Below are 18,399 nucleotides of genomic sequence, written 5' to 3' on the forward strand. Positions count from 1 at the left end.
CAAAAAGAGCCCAAGAGGTTGTGCCTGACCGTATTGGCTTAGGTCAGTTTGCAACCTGGACAGTTAAACTGTCAGCCTATAATCATTTAAGCCACCACCAGTACTTCACAGAAGGCAAGCTGAGGGGAGGATCGCAGGCTCCATGATGGGCACAATGCCATTCTGCTGGCAGATTCTGGCATTATTGGCCAGAACGTCGGCGTTTTCCATGGCGGTGAGGGTTGAGGGGGTGTGTTCACCAATCTTCAGCACATAGCGCCACTCGGCAAAGTCAGATCCATCCTTCTTGTACTGGGCACAGCACTCAGACAGCCCATCCAGTCCTTAGGTAGTAGTCTCTGCCAGGGGTACCATACCCTTGTCCACCTTGATGCCCATAATACCACCCTTGGATCTGATAACTTGGGGGAAGGGACGCCCATCATCTGTCTTCTGATAGAGCATCTCATGGAAGAGGGTGACACCCCAATACAGGGGTTCTTGCAGTCATCGGCCGTCACCAGTAGCTGGCAGGAGAAGCGCTGGTCTCCTTGGGGTTCTCAGTGCCAATGGACTGCAGCCGTGTGGCAATGCTCCCAGTGGACTCATCTGCAGCCAGGGTGCCCTTGCTCAGAGCCACGATGCGGTGAGCAAAGTCAGATGCCTCTTCCTTTTGCTCTGGGGTCAGCCCTGGGTGTTGGTAGGGCCTGGGGCCAGTCAGTTCCTGGCCCAGGAGAGAGGCGGGCTTATGTGGTGCAGCCGTGGAGGGCAGCGGGCTGGCGAGTGGACTCTGGATTTAATTCTTGCTCTGGGTCAGGTGGAATCTTTTCAATGACTCCAGTGCGAAGGCTTCTGCAGATGTCTTTAAAATAGTTATATTCTTGCAAATGTATTCTACGCTACCCAGCCCTCAAATCTGTGATATTTACATAACTCAGATGTCTGAGCTGGGGGGTGTGCCACTGATTAAGCGTTGAGGAATTTAGACTTTGAGACTTACAGCGATGATTCTCGTATCCTTAAAAATCCTCTTGTTACGTACGTAGACTGCATTGCCTGGATCTCTCTGGGGGCTTATGATTTCTGCAATATTCACTAATTCCACCCATTTTTCTATCCATCAACAACATACCTGGTCTACCATTTCTCATCAGTAGATCCCTGCATTAGTTTGGGTCAAAGGTGAATATTTGTATTACACAGTTATTAGCTGCTCAGTGGTGTGCTGGTTAATTGGGAGGGAAGCCCTGACTTGTAGCATTTGCCAGTTTCTGTGGTGTTAATATTCCCACCATATAATGTCAAGCTACCGATGTTTAACAACTGTCTCGCAAACATCCTAAAGACTTACCAAAGAGCACCCCATTGGAGCTGTGTGACCTTTATCAATTTATTTAATATCCTTGGGCTTGTTTCCTTGTCTGCAAAATGTGGATATTATTAGTGCCTACTTCCTGGGGAGGGTGTGAATATTAAACAAGCTGATGGGTGAATGTGCTAGCCAGCGCGATTGTATGCACTCAATAAGTAATGGTTGCAATCATTGTTACAGTTTACAAACACCTGATTATATCTGATGAATTAAGCCCCAAACAAACAAAATACTGCCCTCCATCTCCTATTAAGTTTGTGGATTTCCACAGATTCCCAGATAGGTGGGTCATGTATAAATCATTTTGCTGCATATGAGTCTTTTCTGAGTAGGATCTGGTTCACTTTCATTTAGCAAAAGATATTTCTATAATTGTATCAAGAGTGTCCTGCTAGTATACTGTTGGAGTTTCGGGGCTTTGTCATCTAAAAAAAAAATCTTTTTGCTTTTCATGATTCAAAAAAAGCACACCTTCTTGAAAGCTTGAAAAATGTCCCTTCTGATTTTCACTTTCATATCCAGAAAGGACTAAATTATCCCCGGCTCCTTTGTGTACTTCAGAGGCAACAGAAATGGACTTGCCTGCTTAATGCAGCTAATAATATAGCACACTTTGCTGTCAAACAGCTTTATCGATTGGCAACACTACCTGTGAATGCCTTACCTGCTGCCTTTGGAAGGTATATTAATGGCCAGCTCCTGAAATTATGGCAGAGGCAGCGTCTGAGTTAATGGTTTCAGTGAGAGCTTCTAAAAAGTCTAGGGGAGGAGTTATAATCTTTCATTTTCATAATGAAGTGTCAAGATGTGTCTGGCCGCATGGTAGAGAATACCTAACAATGGCTGGGGCAATCAAGACATTTAATTATCCCTCACAACAAGATTTCTGCAATGGGCAGTTCCAGGTTGGTGCAGGGGCTCACTGATGACTTCCCACCTCCCCTCTGTCATCCTCATCATGTTCCCTTTGGTCTTCGGCTGGTTGCCTCATGGTTGCAGCCTGGCTGCTGCAGCTCCAAGCATCTCCTCCTTATACAATCATGTCCAAGACAAGAAATGAGGAAGGGAGAGTGGTAGGAAACTCTTTCCACTTTTATCAGGAAGCAAAACATTTCCTGGAAGCCCCTGAACAGACCTCTTTTCATATCTCATTGGCCAGAATGTGGGCTCATGGCCACCTCCAGCTGCAGTATCTGGAAAATCACAGTAGGTCACCATGTTGGTTTAGAACCACTCATGATATATCCCCTGGAGCTTGGGGAGGAGTTTTTACTCCCTGAACTCAAGGGCTCTGCACCTCATATAAGAGCAAAACTCAAGTTCAGGGTTCTATTAGTAAGGAATGGGGGTATGGAGGGGTGGGGCAATATCTGTCACATGTAATGAATAAATGTCACATGTATGACCCTCACATGTTAAATTTGACTCTATGAGGCAGGTCAGGTAGACTAGTGGACACCTGATCCTGCCTGCCTGATGTCCATACCTCTTTCTTCTGTTGGTAGAACCTTCATTCTCCTTTGGAGAATCACCTCTCCCTGACCCCGGGAACACATGCAGTGGGTGGAGACACTCAGGGTTCAGGTGACCCTGGCTGATCGATCCATCAGCTCCCTCCGCCTCCTGCTCGCAGTGATTATTTCAGGGATGGGCACAGGACTCAATCTGATTTGATGAGCCTCAATCCTAGGAGATTTTTGGTAACTGTCGGAAAAGATTCGATTTCTTCAGGGGTTGCTGGGAGGATGTGGGTGTTGCCCTCTTGGGAGTGGGGGTGGGGGGGAGGGTTGCTTGTCTGAGGGGAAAGCAGGCCAAGAAGTGAAGAAAGACAGGTTGCTGCCAACATTGTTTGAGTGCCTGATTCCAACTGTGGCTCGTCTTCTCAAATTCACACACACAGCCATTATAGTTCTTTTGCTTTTACCAGTCTGTGGGGGTTTTTGTCTGTTGTCATAGAAAGAGCCCTAAGTTACCTTCTATGTGAAACTTTCCTGACCCCCTGACAACTCCTCTTTTATTTTTGACTGCACTGACCTCAGACAGGCTCTTACTGCCTTGCTCCCTTGCATTGTTTTATTCTTTATTAGAGGCCTGGTGCACAAATTCATGCACAGGTGGGGTCCCTCGGCCTGGCTGGCAATTGGGGCTGATCAGGGCCATCTCATCCAGTCCCTATCAGGACGATCAGGGCTGGCAGGCCTGGGGGTGGGGGCGGAGGGACCACGAGAGGTTAGCCGGGCAGGGGTGGGGGGGTGGGGACCATGGGAGTTTGGCTGTGGGAGTGCACTAACCACCAGGGGGCAGCTCCTGCATTGAGCGTCTGCCCCCTGGTGGTCAGTGCATGTCATAGTGACTGGTCAACCGGTCGTTCAGTCGTTTGGTCGCAACGGTCGTTTAGGCTTTTATATATATAGATGTATACAGATTGCAAAGCTTCTCGTGGCAAGGACCGTAGTAGCCAAGAGCAGGGATGCTGGAATCCTGACTGCTGTTTTGGGTTGACCACTCTGGGCAAGCTGTTCAACCTCTAGAGTCCTTGGCTTTCTCATCTGTAAAATGGGGATGATAACAGCGCTGTGTGTATTAGTTTCCTGTGGCTGCTGTAACAAGCTACCACAAATGCTTATGAAGCTTCTTGACACACCATAAGGGATGAGTATGCCCCACTGCACCTGCACCTATAGTAACCAAACCAATGGAAATGTGAAAAATTCAAGGATGGCCACTTCACTTGGCTTAACTGGCCAGAGGCCTTGACCCAGCCCTGTGAGATGAAGCTACTTGGAAAGGAAGATTCTGGAGCTCACTCTGCCACATAATCCATCCCCACCCCCACTTCCAGGCCAAATCCTGAGGGGGGTGGGGAGCTGGAGTTGGGTTTCCGGGGATTGGAGGATTGCGTCCCACCTAGCTCTGGAATCACACAGAGTGACATTCTCATTCAGGGACAGCCCAAGGTTGGATTACATCCCTAGCAAGTCTGCTGAGGGGAGAGCACAGAGGCCCTTTCAGAGGAGAAAGGCATTAAGAATGCAACACCAAGATCTTGATTTATCACGTTCACTTTTACCTGTCAGTCTCCTTGGATACGCCTCTCAATTGCAGGGTGCGGGTTTCGCTTAGGCATTCTGCTCACAGCCCGGGCTTGGTAGCTGCATAATTAAACGGAAAAGAGTCACCAAAGGAGGCTGGAGAAGGATGACTGCTCTCAGAGGGGAGGAGGGGGAGGGCTAGGGAGGAACCTGGAGGACTCAGGGTCTCAAAGGGGTCGCAGAGCAAACCACTGCTCTTGGCCATGTCTTCCCACTGAAGCACCAGGTGTTCGTTGCCTGCAGAAGGCCTGGTTCGTCAGAACTCCCTTCTGACCGTTATTGAGGAGGTGACATTGGATGCATGCACAGGTCCGACCAAACGACTTAATCCATACGTGCCCTCTCTCACTCTGCATGAGGCCGATTCACTGCCTGGGACCGGGAGAATGAATGCAGGCTGGACCATCATATTGGGCTGAATAGTGTGACATGGTTTAGAAGAGGGGTCTTTTGCAGAGGTAACTGGTTAAGATGAGGCCCTACTGGATTAGGGTGGCCCCCAATGCAATGACTAGTGTCCTGATAAAGAAGAAAATAGGACACAGACACACAGAGAAGAAGGCTCCGAAGATGGAGGCAGACACGGAGCGATGCAGCTACAAGCCAACAAATGCCGGGGTTTCCAGCGGCCCCCGTAGCTAAGCAACAGGCACGCAACAGATTCTCCCTCATCTCCAGAAGGAACCAACCCAGCGAGCACCCTGATTTCAGACTTCTGGCCTCCTGAACTCTGAGAGAAGGAATTTCTATTGTTTTAAACCCCGAATTGGTGGTCATTTGGGACAGCAGCCCCGGGAAACTACAGTGATGGCGAACCTTTCGAGCTCGGCGTGTCAGCATTTTGAAAAACCCTAACTTAACTCTGGTGCCGTGTCACATATAGAAATTTTTTGATATTTGCAACCATAGTAAAACAAAGATTTATATTTTTGATATTTATTTTATATATTTAAATGCCATTTAACAAAGAAAAATCAACCAAAAAAATGAGTTCGTGTGTCACCTCTGACACACGTGTCATAGGTTCGCCATCACTGAACTAACTAACACAACTGCCTCGGACTGACGTCAGGCTACAGAGTGAAAGACAACGGAGGGGCAGAGTCGGAATGCCCCGGTCCTGCCTCAGCTCACCAGATGATGAGTCACTTTGGGGGTCCGAGGGGGAGCCCAGAGTGTGACCCCAACCAGCTCATTCACGTAGAGACTTGAAGCAAGCTGCGAAGTGTCTTCCCCTGACAGCACCGCTAATAAAAACCACACCGTTGGAGCAGAGCCTTAATTAAAGCTTTCATTCTGGCCGAGCTGGAGTCCTTCTGTAATGAATTTTTATTCTTTCCTCTCTCTCCACTTGTCAGGAAAGCAAGTACGCTTATCTCAAGTACTTAATCAAAACACAGCCGTGTCCATAACCACGTACAGATGTTTTTATCTGCTGATTAGCATGTAGGCTGTGGGTCTTGAGAATAGTGGATCGCAGCTGCTCGAGATGACATGTCAGAGACTTTAGTGAACCCCCTTCAGATGGGTTCATGGGGCTAAAATTACTAAGGCAGGAAAGGCCACTAAGAAATTTTTCTTTTCAACCGTAAGAGCATTCCATCAAACAGAGCACATATTTGCCTCGAAAACTGTACTTAATCAAATTTCGCTTCTGTCCAAGCCAGTCTGAGGGTGGAGCCAACCCCAGCTGATGCAGAGCAGAGCAATGGATCCTGATGACATTGCCTGACGCCTGGATGAAGCTGTGCCTGAAGCCATCCCTGCCGACCAGCTTTTAAAAATATTGGCCCTCATAAGCCTCAGATCATAGCACTTTATGTAAAATATCCAACTTGTTTCTTTAGTTCCAATAACGGGTAGCCGTTTCCCTTCTCTTCCTGTAGGCAGTCATCCTTGTGTGTTTATCATGTAACTTTGTGTTCATATCCTTTGTTGTAGTTGGAATCGACCCAGATGGTTTTGTCATGTCTCATTCTTTCTTTTACTTTTTTTTTCACTGGGTGCCATGTTTTTAAGGTCCACACATGATGCTATGGGTACCATTTTACTAATTGATTCTCATTATTGCGTGCTTCTCCCTGGTATATATTTACTATAGTTTACTAGTATATATCTGTTCCCCTGCCACAAAACACTGTGATGAACATGCTGTGTGTGTGCCCTGTGGATCTATGTAAGAATTCCCTTGGGTCCTAACACTAGCAGTGGGATTTCTGGGTCCCGGGGGGCACTTAATTTGACTATGTAATGCCTGATTTCTCTCGGTAAGGGTGACCCAGTCTACACTCCCAGAAGCAGTGTCTGAGGGTTCCCATATCTCTATTTCTCCTCCCACCCCCAGCACTTAGCATTTTCCAGTTTTTTAATTTTCGCCAATCAAATAAAAATAAGGTAACATCTCATGCTTTTAGAATTGGCATTTCTCTGATTACTAATAATTTTGAGTATCTATCAGTATTTATATACCTATCAGTAATGTGGGTTACCACTTCTATAAGCTGCCCATTTCTATTTGTTCATTTGTGAGGGTTCCTTATATATTATAAATATCAACCCCTTGTTGATTTCAGAAATTGAAACTATTTCCTCCTTTCTTTCATCTGTCCATTAACTTTGTCCACAGTGTCCTTTGTGGGTAAGAAATCCTTTTTTTTTTTTTTAATATATATTTTTATTGGTTTTTTACAGAGAGGAAGGGAGAGAGATAGAGAGTTAGAAACATCGATGAGAGAGAAACATCGATCAGCTGCCTCCTGCACACCCCCTACTGGGGATGTGCCCGCAACCAAGGTACATGGCCTTGACCGGAATCGAACCTGGGACCCTTGAGTCCGCAGGCCGACGCTCTATCCACTGAGCCAAACCTGTCAGGGCGAGAAAGAAATCCTTAATTTTAATACAATCATGGTAGGCAGAACTCTAAAGGTGTCTCCCCAGAATTCCTGTCTCCTAATTATTTAATGAAACACTAATAGAGGTATTGTAGTGAGGGGACTCTGCAGATGTAATTAACGTTAAGGATAGTATTAGTCTATTCTGGCTGCTATAACAAAATAGCAGAGACTAGGTGGCTTATAAATTTCTGTTTAAAAGAAAACAGAAATTTCTGTTTATAAGAAAACAGAAATTTATTACTCACAGTGCTGGAGGCCGGGAAGTCAAAGATCAAGGTGGGGGCAGAGTCGGTATCTGGTGAGACCCACTTTCTGGTATATCGGGCACCTAGCTGTAACCTCACAAGACAGAAGGGCAACAGAGCCCAGCGGGCCTCTTTGTAAGGGAGCTAATCCCATTCATGAAGGATCTGTTCCCATCATCTAGTCATCTCCAAATGACCACCCTCCTAATACCATCATCTGGGCTGGGGGTTTGTGATTTTCAACATGTGAGTTTTGGGAGGACACAGGCATTAAGAGCGTAGCAGGATTGTCCTGGACCATCTGGTTGGGCCCAGTCTGGTCACTTGAGCCCCTAAGGGCAGAGGCATTTCTTTGGCTGACATCGGAGAGATGCAGGAGGAACAATGAAGGCGACGGGAGGTCAGAGGGATTTGCATCCTGAGAAGCACTTGACTGTGTGTTGCTGGCTTGGAAGGCAGAGGAAGGAGTCTCAGATCCAAGGAATGGGTGTGGCCTCCAGGAGCTGAGAAGGACCCCTGGGCTGCTGGCCAGCAAGAAAACGGGAGCTCAGCCCCACCACTGCCTGGCCCTGAACTTTGTCAAGAACCTGAGTGAGTCTGGAAGTGGATTCTCCCCCAGGACCTCCAGGTAAGGGTCCAGGCCAGCCTGGTGGGAACCTGGGCCACGTACCAGCTGAGCTCACTGGACTTGGGACACAGAGCTGGGAGGTAACAGTGGCGGGTGAAGTCAATAAATTTGTGGTAACTTGTTATGGCCGTGATAGGAAACGAATATACTAGTAGTAGTCAAATCTATCGATCTTCTATCTGAGGGCTTGAGCTTTTGGATTTTTTTTAAGTCCCTCCTCACCTCTATGCGTGTAACATTCTCATGGGTAGGGCAGGAGGTGGAAGGTGATTGCCCCCAGAGTGAACATTGTTTTTCAGGGGAGTGAAAAAAGTAATACTCTTTTTAATCAAAGTACAGATCTACATACAATATCTAAACAGAAAATTGGTATAACTGTGGTATTAAAAGTTCCCTGTTGTGAGCATGGGGGGTGGGGGGGTCATAATTAGGAAAAAAATGCCTAAGAAAGCTCCTTAGGAGGCAATAATAGAAGAAAAAGGTGGAGAAACACTGACTCATGTCATAATGATATTCTTTATTTTTTGAAATCATAGTTTTATCTTAAATATTGAGTTCTTTAACATATGTAGAATTTTACTGAGTTCTTCTAAAAATACCTATATAAAATTTTTACTGGAATTGCATTGAATTTATAGGTTAATTTGAGGGAGAACTGACAACTTTATAATATTAAATCATCTCATCAAGAGCATAGAAATCCACTTCACTTATTCAGATCATCTTCTGTACCTTTTATTAGGTTTTTAAGGTTTTCTCCATAGAGGTATTTGTGTATTATTTGTTATTGCCAGGATACTTTAAAATACCTGTGGAGCTGAGAATGGTGTCTTATTTTTGATGCTGTATTTACTCAAATCCAAGATGCCATCAATGTAAGATGCATCCCAATTTCAGAGACATTAAAATGTGAAAAAAAATGTGTTTGAAAGTTATATTTTTCTATTGATTTATTGCTGGTGTAGAGAAATGCTGTTGATTTTTTATGGGCTAATCTTGTATCTGGCAACATTGCTTATAAGTCCTAATAATTTGTTTGTTGCTCCTGTTGGTTTTTCTAGGTAAATGATGAGCGTTTTATCTCTTCCCTTCCAATATTTACACTGTTCTCTTCTTTCTTTATAGCTCTGGCTGTGACTTGTAGTACTATGTAATCATTAGTAGTGAGAGTCGATTGTGGACTTTCAGTTAATGGGGCAACAGGTTATTTTTTTTTTAAGTCAGTATGCTTGGGTTTTACAATCTAAGAACTGTGACTGATATTAAGTAGTTTCTTCAAGGATACAGAGTGCAGAACTCTAGCCAATTGTTGAAGGAATCCATATTTTTCAGTCATCTATCTTCACACCACCTGGCACAAATGGAGTGGCTTAGCACCACCTTGGTCTGTGGATGAAGGCAAATTCTTTTAGAAAGGTGTGTGGCAGGAAGAGAATAATTGGTGGGTTTAGTGGAGTGAGAATAATAATTAAGATAATTACAAAGATGATGATGATCCTTTCATCTTTATGACTATAAGTTTTCAAAGTAATCCTTTATCACATTTGATTCTTGTGACAGTCCTGTGAGGTGGTTGGAAAATTATCATTCCCACCCAGCCTGCTCGTGAAACTAATATAGTGGCTGAGTGTCGACCTATGAACCAGGAGGCCACAGTTTGATTCCCGGTCAGGGTACATGCCGAGGTTGTGGGCTCGATCCCCAGTAGGGGGCATTCAGGAGGCAGCCGATCAATGCTTCTCTCTCATCGTTGATGTTTCTCTCTCTCTCTCTTTCTCTCTCTCTCTCCCTCTGCTTTCCTCTCTGAAATCAATAAAAAAATTTTTTTTTTTTAAAGAAAAGTATCATTCCCTTCATTTCTACATGGGGAAAGGAGATCATTCCTTTCTACTTGGGTCCATGGATAGCTTCTGATAATTCTATAAGGGTTGGGGCAGCTGGGCAAAGGGGTAGGAGGGCCCCTGAATCAAGTCAAGTAGAGTTGGGGAGGGGGTGTTGCTTATTCAAGACAATCTTGATCAACAACTGGAAAGTACAGTAGTGGCCCAGCACACCAAGAAGACCCCGGATGACAGGCCAGGGCCATTTGATAAGGAAAGAGCCGGTCACCTAAAATGGCTTTTGGAATCTCAGACAATGGCAGAAAAGCGTGGCTCAGGGAAAGAACCCCAAATGAGAAGATGTGCGATGTCAGAAAGAGTTTTGGGTCTGAGTGGAAAAGGAGGTCCAGATGAGTGCTTCCGATCTAAGACCGAACCAGAACTTCTGCACGAGAGTCCTAGAGAGCTCCGTTCTGTGAGAATTTGTAACTGATTTTAAAAAACACCCACCACCAACACACACGTTATGTTTAGAATTTTTTTTTATATATATTTTTTTTTTTATTGATTTTTTACAGAGAGGAAGGGAGAGGGACAGAGAGTTAGAAACATCGATGAGAGAGAAACATCGACCAGCTGCCTCCTGCACATCTCCCACTGGGGATGTGCCCGCAACCCAGGTTATGTTTAGAATTTTATGTCTGTACTATGCTAGCATTTGCAATAAAAGACTGATGAAGCAATTTGGTTAAAGGTCCTTCAGCCCCCTCTTTCCACCAGAGAAAAGAATGAGTGGAGACAAGAGATTTATTACAAGAAACCCGCTTACGCAATTGTGGGACTGCCTAGGCAAGTCTGAAATCTGTGGGGCCGGCCGTGAGTTCTTTTTTCCTGGGTAAAGAAAGCCTCAGTTCTGCTCTGAAAGCCTTCCCACCGATTCAGTAGGCTCATCCAGGGTATCCAGATATTCCAGGAAAACCTTCCCTCCTTAAAGTAAACTTACAGTAAGTAATCACACCTACAGAATACCTTCACAGCAACACCTAGATTAGCGTTTGATTGAGTAACTGGGATCTACAGCTTAACCAAGTTGACATGAAACTCACCATCACAGCCCCTGTGCAGTGTATAGTTGAGTTGCCTTCATCCACTGAGTCATTCTCACTTGAGCCCATTGTCTCGAGACAGGGACGCTGCTGAACACTGGTGAGCTCTGGATGGCACGGAGGGGGACAGCGGGCTGGTGACATCAGCCTCTCCTTCCCAGTGACCTCCCCAACCTCCCTTACTCACTGCTGACTGGCTTATGGGGGCAAACACTCCCTGCAGGTGTAATATCAGAGAGAACATTTAAGACTAATAAAAAGTGATTTTTACCCACTGTGCCTCAGCCGTGGCAGATACTGCAAAACTGACTGTGTAGGTTAGAAGAGAGTTGCACTGTGAACTTTTTGCATTTGTTCAACCTTTTTGTACATTTGTCATGCCCTTGGCCTTTATATTGTATTAACATTCGTGTTTTATTCTTTTGAGAGTCAGGTGGCATGTTCCACAGGTCGGGTATGACGTGAAAGAGGAGGATTGGTCCAGGCCCATGGACAGCCTTGCTAAGGTGAGGGTGGAGGATCACAGGTGAGACCTGGAACCGGAAGTCAGGGAGGAGCTAGTCTTCTGAGACCCTTCCTGCACCAGTCAGATAAGGGACACAGAGACGCTGTTCTTTACAGGGAGAGGCACTCATCAACGGGCTTTCACAGGCTGGGGAGCCGTGAGGTCCTGGCCCCCTGTGTCTGTGTGACAAACAAAAGTACAGCAATGGCCCGGCCCTCTGAGAGGACACTGACGACAGGCCATGGCCATTCGGAAAGGAAAGGGCTGGTCTTTTGAAATGGGTATCAGAGTCTTGAACAGTGTAAAGCATTGGAGAAAAAGTCACATCAGTTGCAGGAAGCAAATTATTCAGCAAGAGAACTTATTGCCCCGAAAAAGAGAGGTCACACAGTGGGAGAAAACCTAATCACACCAGTAAAGGTTCAGTGAGTAACATGCAGGACCAGATGCAATGTGAGAAATCGGAAAGGTTCCACTCGCAAAGGATCAATACAAGTCAATGACATGTCACATGATGCTGAAGAGGTCTAACTAGTAAATTGAAAAACAATAGCTTCCCTACACAGGTTGAGATGTTAACAGATTTTACCAATACATGTCATGGTATCTAGCATTTGCAGGATTTGTAAATGGTGAAATTCAAGAATCTTTCTCTGTTGCAAAGAGTTGCCCCCAAACAAGTAAAAGCCAATATGTATTTTTTTTCATTACTGACTTTAGTTTTCATTACAGCTTTATTGAGATATAATTGACATGCAAGCAATGGCATAATGTGATGAGTTTTGATATATTTGTATACCCGTGAAACCATCATTACCATCAAGATAATGAATACACCCATCACCCCAAAGTTTCCTCATGTGCTGGGTGGTCCATTTCTCTCTGCTCCCCAGGCCCAGGCCCAGGTGAGAACATTGATCTTCCTGTTACTATAGATTAGTTTGCATTTTCCAGAATTTAATATAATGCAGTTAAACAGTATGTATTCTTTTGTGTCTGGCTTCTTTCACTCGGCATAATTTTTTGAGCTACAACAGAATCACCCTGCTGTGTGTACCTATATGTTCTTGTTTTACTGCTGGGTTGCACTCGTTCCATGATATGGATATACCACAGTTTATCCGTTCACCTGTTGATAGACATCTGATTTGTTTCTAGTTCTTGGCTGACAAAGCTGCGATGAGCATTCATGTGCAAGTATTTGTGTGGACGTATGCTTTCATGTGTTTGGGGTAAATGCTTAGAAGTGGAATGGCTTGGTCATATTGTAGGTATATGTTTAATTTTGTAAGAAACCACTTTTACAACGTGCGCTTTATTATATGTACCACCTACAGACTATGGGAGTTCCAGTTACTTTGCGTCTTCGCCAGGACTTGAGATGATCCTCCTTTTTTAATTTTAACCATCCTGGTGGCATTTCACTGTGGTTTGAATTTGTGTTTCGTTAATGACCATTGGGGTCTAGCATCTTTTCATGTGCCTATTTGCCATTTGTATCACTTCTTTGGCAAAGTGTTTGTTCAAATACTTTGTTCATTTCTTATTAGGTCATCTTCTTATTGAGTTGTAAGCACTCTCTATATTGTAGCTACCAGCCCTTTGTCGGCTATATGTTTTGCAAATATTTTCTCTCCAGCTGGGCTTGCATTTTGCTTTTCGTCGCTTTCTTTTGAAGAGCAAAAGTTTTAAATTTTGATGAAGTCGAACTTGTTGATTTTTTTTCTTTTCTGGTTCACATTTTTTGTGTCCTACTTGAGAAATCTTTGTGAGACCCAAGGTCACTGAAGTGTTTTCTAATATTTTTGTCTAGAAATTTAAAATAATGAATGTTTTATTTTCAAAATAGAAATGCCAAATATCTCCTCTGTCTTAGAGGACCTATTTGGCATTTGTGTGGGTGGTGCCCCTTCCATGGTTGACCCCAGGAAAAATTCAGCCTCTCTCATAAAACAGAAAATCTGGATGTTGTCACAAGATACTGCTCTTTTCATTGTGATCTGATGATGTCCAAAACTCTTGGTGATGAACTGAAGAAATTCTAGTTGATGCTACAAAAATAGTTAACTTTATTAAATGAAGTTCATTCCAGATTATCTGAGTTGTGTGAAAACCTGGGGTGAGGAAGAAAGACTTCTTCTTTCTTGGAACACTGATTCTTGTCCAGAAGCCCAAACAGCCATGTGGAGAGGCCACGGGGGAGGGGAGGCCACGTGGGGAGGCCACAGGGGGAGGCCACGGGGGAGAGGCCACGTGGAGAGAGGGAGCCTTCCAGTCCTACTGCTGTGGTGCTGGACACATGAGTGAAGACAGTTTGCATGCTCCAGTGCCCACCACCATCACACTGAGAGACCTCAGATGAGACCAGTGGCGACGATCCAGCTGATCCACCTATGGAATTGTAAGAGCTTAGGAAATGGTGGTTGTTTTTGTCATTCAGTTCTGGGATGGTTTACTACCCAGCGATGGGTAGATGAGCACTCTAGAACAAAAGTCCCCTCAGAAGCTTCCAGGGTGGAGAAAACGACCGTGCTGAAGAGTGTGCCGCGGCACCTGCTCTCTCGTGGCCTTGTTCTTGCTGCTCTCACTACCGGAGAAGAGGAGAAACTCAACCTCTGCGCCGCTGTGCCCGGCCGCCCATCCCCACTCCGCCACGTTCAGCCAGACGCCCCTCCGCTGTGCCCAGGGCAGGGGTCCGTGGGGCAGAGATCTGGATTCCCATTCCCCCCTGCACTCCTGCCTTGGAACCATTTTCACTTGTCCCCCATCGCCCCTCACTGCCTTTTCTCTAGAAAGATCCCTGACCCTCAGGTTTGTTGCGATTGTGACTTGTGAAAATGCCGGGGCCATGGTCATGCAGACCCTGCTTCGGTAGACCTGGGTTTGACCTAGGAGGAGGGACTTTGTCACACAGCAGGTCGGGTGACATAGGACATTATGGGGCCATGGTTTGAGACACTCCTTGTCCGCTCCCCTGGTGGACAAGGGCCATTTCTGTGTCCTGAGTTGTTCCTGATGAGTAGGAGTGTGAGTGTGCATGAGAATGTGTGTGAGCATGTGTGTGTGTGTGGGCATGTGATGAGTGTGTGAGTGGGGGATGAGGGTATGACTGTCAGCACATGAGCATATATGAGTGAATGGGAACATACATGTGAACACATGACTATGAGTGTGTGAACATGTGTGTGAACATATATGAGGACATGGGGTTGTGTGGCAGTGGGAGGAAGGCGCCAGCCATGGAAGGGATGTCAGTGCCCTGGGAGGAAGTGAAGGGCTTTGGTGTGGGACACATGAACTTGATGGCAGCGGCTGCTGGCACTGGTGACTGGCAGCACCCAGCAGCTGAGTTAGCTGCTTTCCGTACAAACACAGGCGCCCGTGCTCTGGCGGAGTCCAGAAGCCACACGTTATAAGCAGGTGTCCTGGGCGGGTAACGGAAAAGGGCAAAGGAAACCAGATGGACCTGGGAAGGGATGTGGGCTGCACTGGAGCTGGGCAGTGGGTGGGGGATCTCACCTCGTTTAGTACTGCCCCTGCCCCCTTTAAGGGAACTCCTGGCACTGGAGCGGGGAACTAGCCGTGGCGTGGTTTTCAGAAGTTCTCACTGCCGTTTGGCAAGTCAGAGCCACAATAATCATCATAATGACACTTGCTAGCACTTGCTGAGCATAGTTCTCCGGTCCAGACACTGTGCTAAGTCCTCTTGGGGCATTAGCTCACTTAAGTTCAACTTGGATGATTGCAGACATCTTCTGGAATCCTGATCCTGAAATGAACATGTAGAACAAAGTATAGATATCCCTGCTTAAGAGAAAAGTTTTTTTAAAATTATAATTAAAAAATATTTTTATTGATTTCAGAGAGGAAGGAAGAGGGAGAGGGAGAGATAGAAACATCAATGGTGAGAATCATTTGTGGGCAGCCTCCTGCATGCCCCCCGTAATCTAAGCATGTGCCCTGACTGAAAAGGAACCATGACCTCCTAGTTCGTAGGTCAATGTTCAGCCACTGAACCATGACAGCTGGGCAAGAGAAAAGTTTTAAATAAAATAGAACATATAAGAAATGCACAGACCGTAAGTGTGCACTGCAATGAGTTAGCACAGGTGAGCACACCTGTGTCACAGCCCCCAGAAACCCCCTGTGGGCCTGCCTAACCACAGTCCCCGGCCTCCTACAGGAATTGTCATCCAGCCCTCTAACCCAGGGGTTAACTTCGCCTATTTATAAACTTGCTGTGAATTGAACCACACAGTAGGTGGTTTTGTGTGTGTATGTCTGGCTTCTGTCCCTTGACATGTGTCCATGAAGTTTGTCCATGATGTGGCACGTGGCAGTTTCCCTTCATTTCCTTTGCTGTAGATGTGGAGTCTTGCATTGTGTGATTGCACCACAATTTATTTGTTCATTCTGCTGTGGGTAGATTTTTTTTTTTTTTTGGTTTGAGCTCTTACAAGTAAGGCTTAGGTAGCTCTGCTATTTATTGTTTGGCTTAAGGAAATATTATCTGTTCATATTGAATACATAGTACAGGTGGCCACGTAATCCACTGCAATGGCCACTTAATGCATATCTGCTGAGTCACCAGCACTCCAAGAACGTCAGTCCTGCCTTCAGGAACCAGAACTTATTCCGGGTAGTTTGCAAGGGGTCCAGCCCCATTATGGGGGTGGTGAGATGAAAGAGCATTGGAGTTATCTGGTCAAGAACTTGCCTCCTCCAAGCCTCTGTTTTCTCATCTGTTAAATGGGAAGACCGACAGCTGCCTGTACAGGGGTACTGGGGAGACTTAAAGAAAATATACACGAAGTGCCAGGCACCTCCTGATAATAGCTACATTGATTGAATGTTTACTATATATCAGCATAAAAAGTGCTGCACATATTCTAACTCAATCATCTCAACACCCTTGAGGCGGTGGCATCATTATTGTCAATTTACAGATGAGGAAACCAAGTCAAGGGGGTTGGGGAATTTACCTAAGTCTACACTGACACAGCCGTAAGCAGCTGAATTGGGAAGTACACTGTGACCTTGACCACCACTGTGATCTTGGCCACTGCAGGTCACCCTGCCCAGGAGCTGCAGCAGCCACCTTGGAGATTCAGCTCAGAAACATCCACAGAGCAGGTTAGCACAAGTTTCAAGCATCTGGCTGACCTTTCTCTTCACCTTTCACTTAGGGCCAATTCCTGGCTTCAGGCAGTAAAGTGAGAGCCAAACACAGCTTCCTTTGAAATCCAGACTCTGTTCTCTCTCTCCCCATGGGGCCCCGGGGCAAATGAATTCTTGCCGAAGATAGTAGCAGCTTGTCTATGGGGGAAGCTCCGGGAATGTTGGACTGATGCATTCAATCTCAAATGTATTGATGATGAAATGAATTGATAAATTCACTCATTTATTTCACATGTATTTACTGGGCAGCTGCTCTGTGCTGATGTGGAGCACTAACTCTAAACATGACCGGTGGATGCCCTTGCCCGGAAGGACCCTGTGTTCTTGAGTTGGGAGGCACAAAGCAGCAAGTGAAAGGTATTTTCAGAGTGACAAGTGCTTTGAAGAAATGAAATGGTGTTCATGACTGAGGCTGGCTGGTGGGGAGACACTACGTTAGGAAGGGTGGCTGGGGAAGGCCCCAGTGAGGAACTGACATTTGAGCTGAGGCTGGACCAGCGAGAGGTTGGCCATGAGCATACCTGGGGCCAGCATCCCAGGGGAAGGAGCAGCAGGTCTCTAAGGCAGGAGCAAGCATAGCAAATTCAAAGAGCATCAGAGCAGGCCAGTGTGGTGGGATTGTGCTAAGCAAGGTCAAAGAGATGCAGTCAAATAGCAGGGAGGGGCCCGATCGCCAAGGGCTTTACAAGCATATAACGTAGGAACGGCTGGCCAGTCCTCCCCCGCAACACCTGGTCTAGCCTTCTTCCATGGTAATGAAACCCCACTTTTAACTGGGCACACAGTTGCCTTAAAGACTACATCTTCCAGCCTCTCTCTCTCAGTTAAGAAGTTATGTGACTTAAGTTCTGCCAATAAGGTGTTAGCAAAATAATCTTCTTCAAAAGTGCTCTTCGCCTCGTTCTTTTCCATATCCCCTTGCATCCTGCTGCTTGGACCTCTGATGCGATGGCTGGGACTCCACTGCTATGTTGTATCACGAAGAGGTAGATTACACCTGGGGATGGTGGCGCAATGACGCGGAAGGTACCTGCATCCCTGAGGACTTTCTAAGTCGAGTCATGTTGGCCAGTCTTTGACTGCCTACTTCTCTTCTCTCCAGGAGGAAGAAATAAACAAAATGCATTTTTGTTGTGTGTAAGCCACAGTTATTTGGGGTCCTTATTACCCCTCAACTGAACAAAAGCTGCCTTTGCTACTGATTTCCATAATAAAGATTGTGGATACTCCTAACTTTTTAACTTGAGCAACTGGATAGATGCTGCCATTTAAAGGGATGGTGGAGAGTAGGGGGGAAAAATTGGGTGCAAATCAAGAGTTCTCTTTTAATTATATCCAAACTGAGATGCCCATTATACATCCACGAGGTGCCGTGGACAAGCAGGTGGCTGGATATTTGAGTTGGGAGCTGGGGGGGTTGGGTGAGCACAGAGCTGATAAATTTGGAAGCTATCATGGTGGTGTCGGTGTGTGTGTGTGTGGGGGGGTTGTGACTTCTCCAGAGCCACATGGAGAGACCCCAGAAGCACTCAGTCTTCTGAGGGGGTAGTGAGCTTGCCATTGCTGTTATAGGTAAG

The 18,399-nt window shown here is 45.9% G+C and overlaps 1 pseudogene; it reads right to left on the minus strand.

Moving 5' to 3' along the window:
- Positions 1 to 105: 105 nt before the first annotated feature.
- LOC139006514 (fructose-bisphosphate aldolase A pseudogene) lies at positions 106 to 11,208 on the minus strand (annotated as a pseudogene).
- Between the last annotated feature and the right edge of the window lie 7,191 nt (positions 11,209 to 18,399).

The sequence above is a fragment of the Myotis yumanensis genome, unplaced genomic scaffold, assembly GCF_028538775.1.
Source record: "Myotis yumanensis isolate MYYU_CA2020_CCGP unplaced genomic scaffold, mMyoYum1.0.hap1 SCAF_3, whole genome shotgun sequence".
In the NCBI taxonomy this organism is placed as follows: domain Eukaryota; kingdom Metazoa; phylum Chordata; class Mammalia; order Chiroptera; family Vespertilionidae; genus Myotis; species Myotis yumanensis.